Below are 12,319 nucleotides of genomic sequence, written 5' to 3'. Positions count from 1 at the left end.
TCTCTGAATGATCCAATGTCGTCCTAAATCCCTAATGATGATAAATATAATCCACCTGTGTGTAATCAAGTCTCCGTATAAATGCACCTGCTCTGTGATAGTCTCAGGGGTCTGTATGAAGCACCGAGAGCATCATGAAGACCAAGGAACACAACAGGCAGCTCCGTGATACTGTTGGGGAGATGTTTAAAGCCAGATTTGGATACAAAATGATTTCCAAAACTTTAAACATCAGAAGGAGCACTGTGCAAGCGATCATATTGAAATGGAACGAGCATCATACCACTGCAAATCTACCAAGACCCGGCCGTCCATCTAAACTTTCATCTCAAACAAGGAGAAGACTGATCAGAGATGCAGCCAAGAGACCCATGATCACTCTGGATGAACTGCAGAGATCTACAGCTGAGGTGGGACAGTCAGTCCATAGGACAACAATCAGTCGTACACTGCACAAATCTGGCCTTTATGGAAGAGTGGCAAGAAGAAAGACATTTCTCAAAGATATCCATAAAAAGTGCCGATTAAAGCATGGAACAAGCCTCCTGGGAGACACCAAACATGTGGAAGAAGGTGCTCTGGTCAGATGAAGCCAAAATAGAACTTTTTGGCAACAATGCCACATGATATGTTTGGCGTAAAGGCAACACAGCTCATCACCCTGAACACACCATCCCCACTGTCAAACATGGTGGTGGCAGCATCATGGTTTGGGCCTGCTTTTCTTCAGTAGGGACAGGGAAGATGGATAAAATTGATGGGAAGATGGATGGAGCCAAATACAGGACCATTCTTTATGAAAACCTGTTGGAGTCTGCAAAAGACCTGAGACTGGGACGGAGATTTGTCTTCCAACAAGACAATGATCCCAAACATAAAGCAAAATCTACAATGGAATGGTTCACAAATAAACGTATCCAGGTGTTAGAATGGCCAAGTCAGAGTCCAGACCTCAATCCAATGGAGAATCTGTGGAAAGAGCTGAAAACTGCTGTTCACAAACGATCTCCATCAACCTCACTGAGCTCGAGCTGTTTGCCAAGAAGAACGGGCGAGAATTTCAGTCTCTCGATGTACAAAACTGATAGAGACAAACCCCAAGAGACTTGTAATCGCAGCAAAAGGGGCGCAACAAAGTATTAAGTTACAGGGGCCGAATAATATTGCACGCCCCACTGTTCAGTTTTGAATTTCCACAAAAATTTAAAATAACCAATAAATTTCATTCAACTTCACAATTGTGTTCCACTTGTTGTTGATTCTTCACCAAAAATTTACATTTGGTATCTTTATGTTTGAAGCCTGATATGTGGGAAAAGGTGGAAAAGCTCCAGGGAGCACGGTATTTATCTGCTGATCTCTGGGGGGGGGGGGGGGGGGGTGGTATTTATCTGCTGATCTCTGGGGGTGTGGTATTTATCTGCTGATCTCTGGGGGGGGGGGGTGATATTTATCCACTGATCTCTGGGGGCGTGGTATTTATCTGCTGATCTCTGGGGGTGTGGTATTTATCTGCTGATCTGTGGGGGGGGGGGGGGTATTTATCTGCTGATCTCTGGGGGTGTGGTATTTATCTGCTGATCTCTGGGGGGGTGTGGTATTTATCTGCTGATCTCTGGGGGGTGTGGTATTTATCTGCTGATCTCTGGGGGGTGTGGTATTTATCCGCTGATCTCTGGGGGCGTGGTATTTATCTGCTGATCTCTGGGGGCGTGGTATTTATCTGCTGATCTCTGGGGGTGTGGTATTTATTTGCTGATCTCTGGGGGTGTGGTAATTATCTGCTGATCTCTGGGGGCGTGGTATTTATCTGCTGATCTCTGGGGGGTGGTATTTATCTGCTGATCTCTGGGGGCGTGGTATTTATCTGATCTCTGGGGGGGTGTGGTATTTATCTGCTGATCTCTGGGGGGTGTGGTATTTATCTGCTGATCTCTGGGGGGTGTGGTATTTATCTGCTGATCTCTGGGGGCGTGGTATTTATCTGCTGATCTCTGGGGGCGTGGTATTTATCTGCTGATCTCTGGGGGGTGTGGTATTTATCTGCTGATCTCTGGGGGGTGTGGTATTTATCTGCTGATCTCTGGAGGGTGTGGTATTTATCCGCTGATCTCTGGGGGGTGTGGTATTTATCTGCTGATCTCTGGGGGTGTGGTATTTATCTGCTGATCTCTGGGGGTGTGGTATTTATCTGCTGATCTCTGGGGGTGTGGTATTTATCTGATCTCTGGGGGTGTGGTATTTATCTGCTGATCTCTGGGGGTGTGGTATTTATCTGCTGATCTCTGGGGGTGTGGTATTTATCTGCTGATCTCTGGGGGGTGTGGTATTTATCTGCTGATCTCTGGGGGGGGGTGGTATTTATCTGCTGATCTCTGGGGGTGTGGTATTTATCTGCTGATCTCTGGAGGGCGTGGTATTTATCTGCTGATCTCTGGGGGGTGAGGTATTTATCTGCTGATCTCTGGGGGGTGTGGTATTTATCTGCTGATCTCTGGGGGTGGTATTTATCTGCTGATCTCTGGGGGTGTGGTATTTATCTGCTGATCTCTGGGGGGTGTGGTATTTATCTGCTGATCTCTGGGGGTGTGGTATTTATCTGCTGATCTCTGGGGGCGTGGTATTTATCTGCTGATCTCTGGGGGCGTGGTATTTATCCGCTGATCTCTGGGGGGTGTGGTATTTATCTGCTGATCTCTGGGGGTGTGGTATTTATCTGCTGATCTCTGGGGGGTGTGGTATTTATCTGCTGATCTCTGGGGGGGGTGGTATTTATCTGCTGATCTCTGGGGGTGTGGTATTTATCTGCTGATCTCTGGAGGGCGTGGTATTTATCTGCTGATCTCTGGGGGGTGAGGTATTTATCTGCTGATCTCTGGGGGGTGTGGTATTTATCTGCTGATCTCTGGGGGGTGTGGTATTTATCTGCTGATCTCTGGGGGGTGTGGTAATTATCTGCTGATCTCTGGGGGGTGTGGTATTTATCTGCTGATCTCTGGGGGTGGTATTTATCTGCTGATCTCTGGGGGTGTGGTATTTATCTGCTGATCTCTGGGGGCGTGGTATTTATCTGCTGATCTCTGGGGGCGTGGTATTTATCTGCTGATCTCTGGGGGGGGTGGTATTTATCTGCTGATCTCTGGGGGTGGTATTTATCTGCTGATCTCTGGGGGTGTGGTAATTATCTGCTGATCTCTGGGGGGTGTGGTATTTATCTGCTGATCTCTGGGGGGTGGTATTTATCTGCTGATCTCTGGGGGGGGGGTGATATTTATCCACTGATCTCTGGGGGTGTGGTATTTATCTGCTGATCTCTGCGGGTGTGGTATTTATCTGCTGATCTCTGGGGGGTGTGGTATTTATCTGCTGATCTCTGGGGGGTGTGGTATTTATCTGCTGATCTCTGGGGGGTGTGGTATTTATCTGCTGATCTCTGGGGGGTGTGGTATTTATCTGCTGATCTCTGGGGGTGTGGTATTTATCTGCTGATCTCTGGGGGCGTGGTATTTATCTGCTGATCTCTGGGGGCGTGGTATTTATCCGCTGATCTCTGGGGGGTGTGGTATTTATCTGCTGATCTCTGGGGGGTGTGGTATTTATCTGCTGATCTCTGGGGGTGTGGTATTTATCTGCTGATCTCTGGGGGTGTGGTATTTATCTGCTGATCTCTGGGGGTGTGGTATTTATCTGATCTCTGGGGGTGTGGTATTTATCTGCTGATCTCTGGGGGTGTGGTATTTATCTGCTGATCTCTGGGGGGTGTGGTATTTATCTGCTGATCTCTGGGGGGGGGTGGTATTTATCTGCTGATCTCTGGGGGTGTGGTATTTATCTGCTGATCTCTGGAGGGCGTGGTATTTATCTGCTGATCTCTGGGGGGTGAGGTATTTATCTGCTGATCTCTGGGGGGTGTGGTATTTATCTGCTGATCTCTGGGGGTGGTATTTATCTGCTGATCTCTGGGGGTGTGGTATTTATCTGCTGATCTCTGGGGGGTGTGGTATTTATCTGCTGATCTCTGGGGGTGTGGTATTTATCTGCTGATCTCTGGGGGCGTGGTATTTATCTGCTGATCTCTGGGGGCGTGGTATTTATCCGCTGATCTCTGGGGGGTGTGGTATTTATCTGCTGATCTCTGGGGGTGTGGTATTTATCTGCTGATCTCTGGGGGGTGTGGTATTTATCTGCTGATCTCTGGGGGGGGTGGTATTTATCTGCTGATCTCTGGGGGTGTGGTATTTATCTGCTGATCTCTGGAGGGCGTGGTATTTATCTGCTGATCTCTGGGGGGTGAGGTATTTATCTGCTGATCTCTGGGGGGTGTGGTATTTATCTGCTGATCTCTGGGGGTGTGGTATTTATCTGCTGATCTCTGGGGGTGTGGTAATTATCTGCTGATCTCTGGGGGGTGTGGTATTTATCTGCTGATCTCTGGGGGTGGTATTTATCTGCTGATCTCTGGGGGTGTGGTAATTATCTGCTGATCTCTGGGGGGTGTGGTATTTATCTGCTGATCTCTGGGGGGTGGTATTTATCTGCTGATCTCTGGGGGGGGGGGTGATATTTATCCACTGATCTCTGGGGGTGTGGTATTTATCTGCTGATCTCTGCGGGTGTGGTATTTATCTGCTGATCTCTGGGGGGTGTGGTATTTATCTGCTGATCTCTGGGGGGTGTGGTATTTATCTGCTGATCTCTGGGGGGTGTGGTATTTATCTGCTGATCTCTGGGGGTGTGGTATTTATCTGCTGATCTCTGGGGGTGTGGTATTTATCTGCTGATCTCAGGGGGTGTGGTATTTATCTGCTGATCTCTGGGGGGTGTGGTATTTATCTGCTGATCTCTGGGGGCGTGGTATTTATCTGCTGATCTCTGGGGGCGTGGTATTTATCCGCTGATCTCTGGGGGGTGTGGTATTTATCTGCTGATCTCTGGGGGTGTGGTATTTATCTGCTGATCTCTGGGGGTTGTGGTATTTATCTGCTGATCTCTGGGGGTAGGAGGAACACATGTCTGCACAATAGCTGTTCTGCCCTGTATGCACACATGGATTTTTCCTCTCTGAACCCTGTTCACACAGGTAATATACAGATGATCAGGTTTTTAAATACATCAGATAGGGATTGCATACATTAGTTAGGACTGCTCTGATAAGGGTATACCGTGAAGATTGGTAGAGCAGCTTAGTATACATTTTTTGCAAAAAACGTATCAACCAAATACCCTGTTTTTAACATCTTTTACTAGCACTTGCGGATTACTGCAACATTTTTTCAAACTGAGTGTTTTTGGTTTTACTATTCTCTTTTGTGTCTTCAGGTTTCTTGGTGGTGTGTGAACATGATCCTACAGACTTGTTCACTGTGCAAGTAGCCCATGTGTTCCTGTTTCCATAATTGTTCTCTTGTGTCTACAAGACTGGGGAGTTCCACCACTCCTCTTGGGCTATCTGCACAAAAGCTGTTCTACCCTGTATGCACACATGGATTTTTCCTCTCTGAACCCTGTTCACACAGGTTATATACAGATGATCAGGTTTTTAAATACATCAGATAGGGATTGCATACATTAGTTAGGACTGCTCTGATAAGGGTATACCGTGAAGATTGGTAGAGCAGCTTAGTATACATTTTTTGCAAAAAACGTATCAACCAAATACCCTGTTTTTAACATCTTTTACTAGCACTTGCGGATTACTGCAACATTTTTTCAAACTGAGTGTTTTTGGTTTTACTATTCTCTTTTGTGTCTTCAGGTTTCTTGGTGGTGTGTGAACATGATCCTACAGACTTGTTCACTGTGCAAGTAGCCCATGTGTTCCTGTTTCCATAATTGTTCTCGTGTCTACAAGACTGGGGAGTTCCACCACTCCTCTTGGGCTATCTGCACAAAAGCTGTTCTACCCTGTATGCACACATGGATTTTTCCTCTCTGAACCCTGTTCACACAGGTTATATACAGATGATCAGGTTTTTAAATACATCAGATAGGGATTGCATACATTAGTTAGGACTGCTCTGATAAGGGTATACCGTGAAGATTGGTAGAGCAGCTTAGTATACATTTTTTGCAAAAAACGTATATCAACCAAATACCCTGTTTTTAACATCTTTTACTAGCACTTGCGGATTACTGCAACATTTTTTCAAACTGAGTGTTTTTGGTTTTACTATTCTCTTTTGTGTCTTCAGGTTTCTTGGTGGTGTGTGAACATGATCCTACAGACTTGTTCACTGTGCAAGTAGCCCATGTGTTCCTGTTTCCATAATTGTTCTCTTGTGTCTACAAGACTGGGGAGTTCCACCACTCCTCTTGGGCTATCTGCACAATAGCTGTTCTACCCTGTATGCACACATGGATTTTTCCTCTCTGAACCCTGTTCACACAGGTTATATACAGATGATCAGGTTTTTAAATACATCAGATAGGGATTGCATACATTAGTTAGGACTGCTCTGATAAGGGTATACCGTGAAGATTGGTAGAGCAGCTTAGTATACATTTTTTGCAAAAAACGTATCAACCAAATACCCTGTTTTTAACATCTTTTACTAGCACTTGCGGATTACTGCAACATTTTTTCAAACTGAGTGTTTTTGGTTTTACTATTCTCTTTTGTGTCTTCTGATCTCTGGGGGGTGTGGTATTTATCTGCTGATCTCTGGGGGGTGTGGTATTTATCTGCTGATCTCTGGGGGGTGAGGTATTTATCTGCTGATCTCTGGGGGTGTGGTATTTATCTGCTGATCTCTGGGGGGTGTGGTATTTATCTGCTGATCTCTGGGGTGTGGTATTTATCTGCTGATCTCAGGGGGTGTGGTATTTATCTGCTGATCTCAGGGGGTGTGGTATTTATCTGCTGATCTCGGGGGGTGTGGTATTTATCTGCTGATCTCTGGGGGGGGTGGTATTTATCTGCTGATCTCTGGGGGGTGAGGTATTTATCTGCTGATCTCTGGGGGTGTGGTATTTATCTGCTGATCTCTGGGGGTGTGGTAATTATCTGCTGATCTCTGGGGGGGGGTATTTATCTGCTGATCTCTGGGGGGTGAGGTATTTATCTGCTGATCTCTGGGGGGTGTGGTATTTATCTGCTGATCTCTGGGGGTGTGGTATTTATCTGCTGATCTCTGGGGGGGGGTATTTATCTGCTGATCTCTGGGGGGTGAGGTATTTATCTGCTGATCTCTGGGGGTGTGGTATTTATCTGCTGATCTCTGGGGGGTGTGGTATTTATCTGCTGATCTCTGGGGGTGTGGTATTTATCTGCTGATCTCTGGGGGGTGTGGTATTTATCTGCTGATCTCTGGGGGTGTGGTATTTATCTGCTGATCTCTGGGGGTGTGGTATTTATCTGCTGATCTCTGGGGGGTGTGGTATTTATCTGCTGATCTCTGGGGGGTGTGGTATTTATCTGCTGATCTCTGGGGGGTGTGGTATTTATCTGCTGATCTCTGGGGGGTGTGGTATTTATCTGCTGATCTCTGGGGGTGTGGTATTTATCTGCTGATCTCTGGGGGTGTGGTATTTATCTGCTGATCTCTGGGGGGTGTGGTATTTATCTGCTGATCTCTGGGGGTGTGGTATTTATCTGCTGATCTCTGGGGGTGTGGTATTTATCTGCTGATCTCTGGGGGTGTGGTATTTATCTGCTGATCTCTGGGGGTGTGGTATTTATCTGCTGATCTCTGGGGGCGTGGTATTTATCTGCTGATCTCTGGGGGCGTGGTATTTATCTGCTGATCTCTGGGGGTGTGGTATTTATCTGCTGATCTCTGGGGGCGTGGTATTTATCTGCTGATCTCTGGGGGTGTGGTATTTATCTGCTGATCTCTGGGGGTGTGGTATTTATCTGCTGATCTCTGGGGGTGTGGTATTTATCTGCTGATCTCTGGGGGTGTGGTATTTATCTGCTGATCTCTGGGGGTGTGGTATTTATCTGCTGATCTCTGGGGGGTGTGGTATTTATCTGCTGATCTCTGGGGGTGTGGTATTTATCTGCTGATCTCTGGGGGGTGTGGTATTTATCTGCTGATCTCTGGGGGTGTGGTATTTATCTGCTGATCTCTGGGGGTGTGGTATTTATCTGCTGATCTCTGGGGGTGTGGTATTTATCTGCTGATCTCTGGGGGTGTGGTATTTATCTGCTGATCTCTGGGGGTGTGGTATTTATTTGCTGATCTCTGGGGGTGTGGTATTTATCTGCTGATCTCTGGGGTGTGTGGTATTTATCTGCTGATCTCTGGGGGGTGTGGTATTTATCTGCTGATCTCTGAGGAACGTGATATTTATCTGCTGATCTCTGGGGGCGTGGTATTTATCTGCTGATCTCTGGGGGCGTGGTATTTATCTGCTGATCTCTGGGGGGTGTGGTATTTATCTGCTGATCTCTGGGGGGTGTGGTATTTATCTGCTGATCTCTGGGGGGTGTGGTATTTATTTGCTGATCTCTGGGGGGCGTGGTATTTATCTGCTGATCTCTGGGGGGTGTGGTATTTATCTGCTGATCTCTGGGGGTGTGGTATTTATCTGATCTCTGGGGGGTGTGGTATTTATCTGCTGATCTCTGGGGGGTGTGGTATTTATCTGCTGATCTCTGGGGGTGTGGTATTTATCTGATCTCTGGGGGGTGTGGTATTTATCTGCTGATCTCTGGGGGGTGTGGTATTTATCTGCTGATCTCTGGGGGGGGGGTATTTATCTGCTGATCTCTGGGGGTGTGGTATTTATCTGCTGATCTCTGGGGGGGGGGTATTTATCTGCTGATCTCTGGGGGGGGGTATTTATCTGCTGATCTCTGGGGGTGTGGTATTTATCTGCTGATCTCTGGGGTGTGGTATTTATCTGCTGATCTCAGGGGGTGTGGTATTTATCTGCTGATCTCTGGGGGCGTGGTATTTATCTGCTGATCTCTGGGGGGGGTGGTATTTATCTGCTGATCTCTGGGGGGTGTGGTATTTATCTGCTGATCTCTGGGGGGTGAGGTATTTATCTGCTGATCTCTGGGGGTGTGGTATTTATCTGCTGATCTCTGGGGGGTGTGGTATTTATCTGCTGATCTCTGGGGGGTGTGGTATTTATCTGCTGATCTCTGGGGTGTGGTATTTATCTGCTGATCTCAGGGGGTGTGGTATTTATCTGCTGATCTCAGGGGGTGTGGTATTTATCTGCTGATCTCGGGGGGTGTGGTATTTATCTGCTGATCTCTGGGGGGGGGTATTTATCTGCTGATCTCTGGGGGGTGAGGTATTTATCTGCTGATCTCTGGGGGTGTGGTATTTATCTGCTGATCTCTGGGGGTGTGGTAATTATCTGCTGATCTCTGGGGGGGGGTATTTATCTGCTGATCTCTGGGGGGTGAGGTATTTATCTGCTGATCTCTGGGGGGTGTGGTATTTATCTGCTGATCTCTGGGGGTGTGGTATTTATCTGCTGATCTCTGGGGGGGGGTATTTATCTGCTGATCTCTGGGGGGTGAGGTATTTATCTGCTGATCTCTGGGGGTGTGGTATTTATCTGCTGATCTCTGGGGGGTGTGGTATTTATCTGCTGATCTCTGGGGGTGTGGTATTTATCTGCTGATCTCTGGGGGGTGTGGTATTTATCTGCTGATCTCTGGGGGTGTGGTATTTATCTGCTGATCTCTGGGGGGTGTGGTATTTATCTGCTGATCTCTGGGGTGTGGTATTTATCTGCTGATCTCTGGGGGTGTGGTATTTATCTGCTGATCTCTGGGGGTGTGGTATTTATCTGCTGATCTCTGGGGGGGTGTGGTATTTATCTGCTGATCTCTGGGGGTGTGGTATTTATCTGCTGATCTCTGGGGGTGTGGTATTTATCTGCTGATCTCTGGGGGTGTGGTATTTATCTGCTGATCTCTGGGGGTGTGATATTTATCTGCTGATCTCTGGGGGTGTGGTATTTATCTGCTGATCTCTGGGGGTGTGGTATTTATCTGCTGATCTCTGGGGGTGTGGTATTTATCTGCTGATCTCTGGGGGTGTGATATTTATCCACTGATCTCTGGGGGGTGTGGTATTTATCTGCTGATCTCTGGGGGTGTGGTATTTATCTGCTGATCTCTGGGGGTGTGGTATTTATCTGCTGATCTCAGGGGGTGTGGTAATTATCTGCTGATCTCTGGGGGTGTGGTATTTATCTGCTGATCTCAGGGGGTGTGGTAATTATCTGCTGATCTCTGGGGGGTGTGGTATTTATCTGCTGATCTCTGGGGGTGTGGTATTTATCTGCTGATCTCTGGGGGTGTGGTATTTATCTGCTGATCTCTGGGGGGAGTGGTATTTATCTGCTGATCTCTGGGGTGTGGTATTTATCTGCTGATCTCTGGGGGTGTGGTATTTATCTGCTGATCTCTGGGGGGTGTGGTATTTATCTGCTGATCTCGGGGGGTGTGGTATTTATCTGCTGATCTCTGGGGGTGTGGTATTTATCTGCTGATCTCTGGGGGTGTGGTATTTATCTGCTGATCTCTGGGGTGTGGTATTTATCTGCTGATCTCAGGGGGTGTGGTATTTATCTGCTGATCTCGGGGGGTGTGGTATTTATCTGCTGATCTCTGGAGGGTGTGGTATTTATTTGCTGATCTCTGGGGGGTGTGGTATTTATCTGCTGATCTCTGGGGGTGGTGGTATTTATCTGCTGATCTCTGGGGGGGGTGGTATTTATCTGCTGATCTCTGGAGGGTGTGGTATTTATTTGCTGATCTCTGGGGGGTGTGGTATTTATCTGCTGATCTCTGGGGGGGGTGGAATTTATCTGCTGATCTCTGGGGGTGTGGTATTTATCTGCTGATCTCTGGGGGTGTGGTATTTATCTGCTGATCTCTGGGGGTGTGGTATTTATCTGCTGATCTCTGGGGGTGTGGTATTTATCTGCTGATCTCTGGGGGGTGTGGTATTTATCTGCTGATCTCTGGGGGTGTGGTATTTATTTGCTGATCTCTGGGGGGTGTGGTATTTATCTGCTGATCTCTGAGGGTGTGGTATTTATCTGCTGATCTCTGGGGGGTGTGGTATTTATCTGCTGATCTCTGGGGGGTGTGGTATTTATCTGCTGATCTCTGGGGGGGGTGGTATTTATCTGCTGATCTCTGGGGGTGTGGTATTTATCTGCTGATCTCTGGGGGGTGTGGTATTTATCTGCTGATCTCGGGGGGTGTGGTATTTATCTGCTGATCTCTGGGGGTGTGGTATTTATCTGCTGATCTCAGGGGGTGTGGTATTTATCTGCTGATCTCGGGGGGCGTGGTATTTATCTGCTGATCTCTGGGGGTGTGGTATTTATCTGCTGATCTCTGGGGGGGGTGGTATTTATCTGCTGATCTCTGGGGGGTGTGGTATTTATCTGCTGATCTCAGGGGGTGTGGTATTTATCTGCTGATCTCGGGGGGTGTGGTATTTATCTGCTGATCTCTGGAGGGTGTGGTATTTATTTGCTGATCTCTGGGGGGTGTGGTATTTATCTGCTGATCTCTGGGGGTGGTGGTATTTATCTGCTGATCTCTGGGGGGGGTGGTATTTATCTGCTGATCTCTGGAGGGTGTGGTATTTATTTGCTGATCTCTGGGGGGTGTGGTATTTATCTGCTGATCTCTGGGGGGGGTGGAATTTATCTGCTGATCTCTGGGGGTGTGGTATTTATCTGCTGATCTCTGGGGGTGTGGTATTTATCTGCTGATCTCTGGGGGTGTGGTATTTATCTGCTGATCTCTGGGGGTGTGGTATTTATCTGCTGATCTCTGGGGGGTGTGGTATTTATCTGCTGATCTCTGGGGGTGTGGTATTTATTTGCTGATCTCTGGGGGGTGTGGTATTTATCTGCTGATCTCTGAGGGTGTGGTATTTATCTGCTGATCTCTGAGGGTGTGGTATTTATCTGCTGATCTCTGGGGGTGTGGTATTTATCTGCTGATCTCTGGGGGGTGTGGTATTTATCTGCTGATCTCTGGGGGGTGTGGTATTTATCTGCTGATCTCAGGGGGTGTGGTATTTATCTGCTGATCTCTGGGGGTGTGGTATTTATCTGCTGATCTCTGGGGGGTGTGGTATTTATCTGCTGATCTCTGGGGGGGTGTGGTATTTATCTGCTGATCTCTGGGGGGTGTGGTATTTATCTGCTGATCTCTGGGGGGTGTGGTATTTATCTGCTGATCTCTGGGGGGTGTGGTATTTATCTGCTGATCTCTGGGGGGTGTGGTATTTATCTGCTGATCTCTGGGGGTGTGGTATTTATCTGCTGATCTCTGGGGGGTGTGGTATTTATCTGCTGATCTCTGGGGGGGTGTGGTATTTATCTGCTG

At 47.5% G+C, this 12,319-nt stretch overlaps 1 protein-coding gene across 1 annotated transcript in view; it reads right to left on the bottom strand.

The window, feature by feature from the left end:
* Nucleotides 1-12,319, bottom strand: part of ABCC8 (ATP binding cassette subfamily C member 8) — a 434,375-nt gene that overhangs the window by 299,581 nt on the left and 122,475 nt on the right. The window lies entirely within an intron of this gene.

The sequence above is a fragment of the Ranitomeya imitator genome, chromosome 5 (genome assembly GCF_032444005.1).
Source record: "Ranitomeya imitator isolate aRanImi1 chromosome 5, aRanImi1.pri, whole genome shotgun sequence".
Classification (NCBI taxonomy): Eukaryota; Metazoa; Chordata; class Amphibia; order Anura; family Dendrobatidae; genus Ranitomeya; species Ranitomeya imitator.
This window is presented reverse-complemented; position numbering and strand designations above follow the sequence as displayed.